The sequence below is a fragment of the Muntiacus reevesi genome, chromosome 12 (genome assembly GCF_963930625.1).
Source record: "Muntiacus reevesi chromosome 12, mMunRee1.1, whole genome shotgun sequence".
Classification (NCBI taxonomy): domain Eukaryota; kingdom Metazoa; phylum Chordata; class Mammalia; order Artiodactyla; family Cervidae; genus Muntiacus; species Muntiacus reevesi.
In genome coordinates, this window is record NC_089260.1 from 52,064,568 (window position 1) to 52,070,317 (window position 5,750).

The following is a 5,750-nucleotide window of genomic DNA, read 5'->3' on the forward strand; positions in this document are numbered from 1 at the left end:
TCACATTTTACAGGAAAGATCACTGGAGCAAAGAGAGAGAAGGACTTTGCCCAAGAGCACGTGATGAGAAAATGACAGAGCAGGAGCTGGGGGACAAGTCAGAGCCCGTCTACGCACCAAAAGTTCTACTGGTTCTTTCTCTTAAAGAAAGAAAGATAGGAAGGAAGCGGGGGAGGGAGAGAAGGGGGAGGGATGGGAAAGGAAAGAACCTTCTAGCTCAGTTTTTTAAAATTTACAAGCCAAGTCATAATCAACTCTGTGGTCCAATTTAACGCTACATTCTCATATGAACAATGCAGAGTGGGGCTTCTGTGTGTCCTCCAGTTCGAGTCTCACCAAACAAAGCCTCTTGTTTCCCAGGATGCCGACCCCCTGCAGCTGCCCTGAGAGCCCAGCCAGAGGTCCCACGACACCCAGCGCCTTGCTCACTCTTCCTGTAACAGAGGTAACTTCCCTTAAAACGCCCCAGATTTCCAGGAGGCTGCATTGTTCTCAAACCCCCATCTTCGAGTTTCAAAAGACCTCATTTCCTCCGGTCATTCTTTCCCCTCCTCAGGCCAGCGGGCGAACAAAGTCAACCCTACCACCCCCCTTTGCTCTGGGTCACCATCTCCTAAGGGACCTTCCAAAGTGCACTTAAAGTGATAAGACATCAATATCCTCTGTGAAGACCCACGACCTCAATGGCATGGTGTGGAGGGTAGGGATGGGGTGGAGGGTGGGGATGGTGGGGAAGGGGCAGGAGCAGGATGGGAATGAGCGGGAAATCACAGAGGGAGGAACCTGACCAGGAAAGTCCAAGAAAGTCCATGACACTAGGTATAAAGAAACCAATCTACTCACAAATAATTCATCAGGTGCACCCAAAAGTGTCATTGAATTAAAACTTATTCTAACACATGTTTTTACTATCGTTGCCAAGTTAAACCAGTGTATATATAAGATGGTGTTTCCCAGGTGGTGCTAAAAGTACAGAACCTGCCTGCCAATACAGCAGATATAAGAGACGCGGGTTTGATCCCTGAGTCGGGAAGATCCCCTGGAGAAGGAAATGGCACCTCTCTCCAGTATTCTTGCTGGAGAATCCCATGAGCAGAGGAGCCTGGTAGGCTATACAATACATAGGGTCGCAAAGAATTGGACATGACTGAAGTGACTTAGCACACACATAAGATAGTATTTATAAGCAGCAATTTTTTAAAAAAGAAAAGAGTTTGAGGGAAAAGGATTTGTGGCCTGCGTTTGTGCATGCGTGCACACTAAGTCATTTCAGTTGTGTCCAACTTCCATGGGGTTCTCCAGGCCAGGATACTGGAGTGGGTTACCATGCCTGCCCTTGGGGGATCGTCCCAACCCAGGGATGGAACCCAGGTCTCTTGCATTGCAGGCAGATTCTTTACCGTCTGAGCTACTAAGGAAGCCCCGGTCTGTGTTTACTAGCACTCTCTTCTCCTTGAGAAGTCACTTATCATCAATGCTGGGGTGTCTGCCTGATCTTTATTCTTTAAACGAGTCTGTGGAAGGCCTCCTGTGCCTTAGAGAACTGGTCCCTGTGTTACTCTGGGCAGACACCTGCATCTCCAAGCTCATATTAGAGATTACACTGAGCAGACCTTCCTTATTCTCCTTGCAGAATTCTGGCCACCCCTTGAAGGTGCAGTCCTACTCTCAGTCATGGTAAGACAGGTCAGATCCCTGGGGCCAATCACAGGAGTCCCGGCCACACACAGCTATTCTTTAGGATCATATTCAAAGTGCTGGCAATTTCTCTCCTGGTGGCGAGCCTGAGAAAACAGAGAACTACTCTCGGATGTCTTGCCCTTATTTTATCAGTCTACTTTGTAAAGAATAAAACAAAAAACAGAACTTCAGACTGGAAAATGCAAACAATAGTAGGAAATGACACTCTGATTTTTGAACTCTGAAAAACAGGTCAGTTTTGGTGAAGGAGGAATTTCAGACTCTCCCCTCCCCCATTCACTTCATCATCCTAGTGTGAGGTCAGGATAGGAGACCTGCAGCTCTCCTCAAAAGAAAAGACTAAAGACCAAGAATTTCAGGTTTTTTTCTTGATGCAATTTGCATCCTTAAGATTTTAACCTTAAAAATAAATTTCAGGGTATTCAAAAAAAACCAGAAACTAAGTTTTCTAAAATACACATTTTCACAAAAATCTATGTGTATCCCCAAGTTCATTGCAGCATTATTTATAATAGCCAAGATATAGAGGCAACGTCAGTATTCACCCATGCTACTGCTGCTAAGTCACTTCAATCATGTCTAACTCATAGATGAATAGATAAAAGGGATGTGGTATATTTACATACATGTAATTTACATACATGTGGTATATTAATTGAATATTATTCAGCCATTAAAAAAAATGAAATCTGGCCATTTTGGACAGCATGGGTGAACCTTGAGGGCATTATGCTAAGTAGAATAAGTCAGACAGAAAAAAACAAATGCTATCCAGTCTCACTAATTGTCAAACAGACAGACAAACACACAAGTTTGTAGATACAGAGAACAGATAATGCTTGCCAGAGGCAGGTGGTGGGGGCTGGTTGAAATGGGTAAAAGCAGCCAAAAAGTACAAACTTCCAGTTATAAAATAAGTAAGACATGAGGATATAACATACAGCCCCTGGTCATAGTTAATAATGCTGTATTATACATTTGAAAGTTGCTAAAAGAGAAGACTTTAAAAGTTTCATCACAAGAAAAAAATACCCTATAACTATGTATGGTAACAGATGCTAACTAGACTAAACATTATGTTTTACACCTGAAGCATATATAATGCTGTGTATCAATTATACTTTAATGAAAAAGGAAAATAAATATCATTTAAATGAAAAAAATACATAGATACATTTTCAAATAATATGCTCAATACTTATCTTCAGTGTCCAGACTCCTTTTCTGATGAAGTAGCTCTAAATTTAAAGCATTATGTCCAATTATTAGCCTGAAAAAGTAGATTCTATTATCTAAAACATCTGGAAATTCAAAATAAATTGTGTTTTATTGTACATTTATTGGATATATCTTGCGTTTGGGGACCTCCTATGTTTATCTCTCTTCTTTTCTAAGACCTCTGCTACTTTTTTGCAACCACTGTATTGAGTTCTTTCAGGAACCACTGAATACAACTTCCTCAGAGAATAATTGCAGGTAAAAAAATTAAGTTACACTGAAAAAGTTTTACTCAAAGTTATACCTGAATGGGGGATTCCCTGGTGGCTCAGATGGTAAAGAATCTGCTTGCAATGCAGGAGACCTGGGTCTGATCCCTGGGTCTGAAAGATTCCCTGGAGTAGGAAATGGCACCCCACTCCAGTATTCTTACCTGGAGAATTCCATGGACAGAGGAGCCTGGCAGGCTACAGTCCATGGGGTCGCAAAAAGCTGGACAAGACTGAGGAAACTAACACTTTCACTTTTATATCTGACTGACAATAGCCTCGACAAAGAAGCTCCCAAAATGGCAAAAGAGAGAGCAATGGTCATAAAATTGGTAAAACTTAATCAACGACTCCTGGGTGTCCCACATGTGGGAGGGTCATTCCTGGTTCCTCAGTTCTGAGTCAGGAACTATTGGTTTCTGACCCTTGAGCTGTGGGCCTGGGGTAAACCCTGATGCAACCCTGGCTCTGACCTCTGCCCTTGAACTTGGGGATGAACAAGAGGACCTGGGGGAGCTGACCCAGCAGCGGAACTGGTGAAGACCCCATGGTCAGAACCCTCTCCAGCTGGAGTCCCAGCCCTCAGATTTGCAAGAGCCAATGAAAGGCTGCAACTTTCAGCACTAAGTTTGGGGAAATTTTGTTCCATAGTATCAGGTTGGCCAAAAAGTTCATCTGGATTTTCCTGTAAGATAGGGAAAGCCCAAAAAACTTTTTGGCCAACCCGATATTTTGAAGCCACAGCTAACGAATACACCCTGTTAGGTTTCCCCACTGGGGCCAGCACTGACTTCCGCGCTGCAACTTTGCTTGAGGACAGAAGAGCCCTTGGAGCCAGAAGGCACGGGGAAGAAGGAAGTATAGCTTTTCCCTTATTCTCAGCCTTTCCTGTGGGCCTCTTCCCCAAGTCTCACACGCCCAGGCCCGCCAGTGGAGGAAGTGCTGCTGCCTAGGGGAGCAATTCCCTGACTCCTTCATTCAATCCTGTTTTTGTTTTGTGTGTTTTTTTTACAACTGAAAGGCCTGCGATCTTGGGGGAGGGGGCTGGACCCCTCGAGAGCTAACTGGTCACTGACATCTCCTGTTGATGGTTGTCAGAGCCCTGGCCAGTCACTGTTCTATTGAAGGCTTGCATCACATGTGTTACTCATAGGGGGTGACAGAAAGCTGGTTCAAAAAGAGACCCTGACACATGGAGGTGGCGGAAGTCAAGATAACCAAACTCTGGAGAAGCGGCAGCCCGTTACAGAATCCTGGCTTCCGCTTGGTCTGAGAAACAGAGCCCAAATGATGAAGAACATGAAGCAGGTATAATTCAACACACGACTCAGCCCCGGGATGTCCTTCCCACCCCCGAGGTCATAGTCTCATCTCTCAGGATGGAAGCAGGTCTTACCCACAGCAGTTTTGTCATCCTCAACGCTGCACACACTCCCTAGGTCCAGACTCTTTCTGGGCCACCTCTTTCCAGCTGGTTGCACACCTGCCGCCCTTATCCTATTCTTAACACACAATGCCTCTGAACATCTGCAAAGATCAGGTATACTTGTCTGAAATTAACCCACTGCACTGCCCCCTGATTTTATCTTGTTTTGTTTCCTTGAATCAATCCACGCAAGTCCAGAAGAACTTCAGTCTTCTTCTTGGTTATAAAATCTTAATTTTGTATCTCTCCCCCCCATTTTCTTGTTTCATTTAGAACAGACGCCAATTCGTGTTTTCCTGCTTCAGCTCCTCCTGAAACCCCACCTGTCCTACATCAAGAAAAGCCATTCAGCACCTTGTCCCCGTTCTACATTGAATTGTTGATGCCACTCATGCTGCTAGCTTTTAAGTTCCTCAAGAGCCTTGAGGAACGCTTCCCAGATGGTGCTAATTGTAAAGAAACTGCCTGTCCGTGCAGGAGACACAAGAGACACAAGTTCTATCCCTGGGTCAGGCAGATCCCCTGGAGAAGGAAATGGCAATGCACCCCAGTATTCTTGCCTAGAGAATTCCATGGACAGAGGAGCCTGGTGGGCTACAGTCCACCGGGTCACAAAGAGTCAGATATGAATGAAGCAACTTAGCAGGAAGCAGGCAATGGCCATGAACTTTGTGATTTGTTTGGTTTATTTCGTCTGCTGTGCATTTCTGTGTTCATTTCCTACTCCAAACACAGACTAACGAGGGAGTAACAATGTGAAACCCAAAGGCAGAAGATGATGACTTCTCTTAAAAGGCACAGAGAGAAATGGGGACATTTATAGAATAACTGGGACACAATTATTCTAGTGCCTTTTGCTCTGAAAGAACCACAGATGTTGCCCTGTTAGCATTTGGCTTCAGTTGAACTTAGCGCGGAGATGGATGGAGGAGGAGGGGGGATGCAGGAGGTGGGTTGCACCTGGTGAGGAAGAGTTCACCCCTGGGAAGATGGTCGCAGAAGCCACTGCTATGAGCCAAGCAAACACCAATGTTTGTCCCAGTGACCACTGGGCAGCAGGTCCAGAGAGCCAAAGCAAACGTGCACCTTCTTTCCCTTCCTGTGACCCTCCTGCCCGCAACCCACCCATCCCAGTC

At 45.1% G+C, this 5,750-nt stretch overlaps 1 long non-coding RNA gene across 1 annotated transcript; it reads left to right on the forward strand.

Annotated features, from left to right (window-relative positions):
* Nucleotides 1-214: 214 nt before the first annotated feature.
* LOC136145238 (uncharacterized) lies at nucleotides 215-5,254 on the forward strand. Its single transcript, XR_010658721.1, has 3 exons — nucleotides 215-445; nucleotides 4,287-4,496; nucleotides 4,888-5,254. It is a non-coding gene; the product is annotated as an uncharacterized lncRNA (long non-coding RNA).
* Nucleotides 5,255-5,750: the final 496 nt, after the last annotated feature.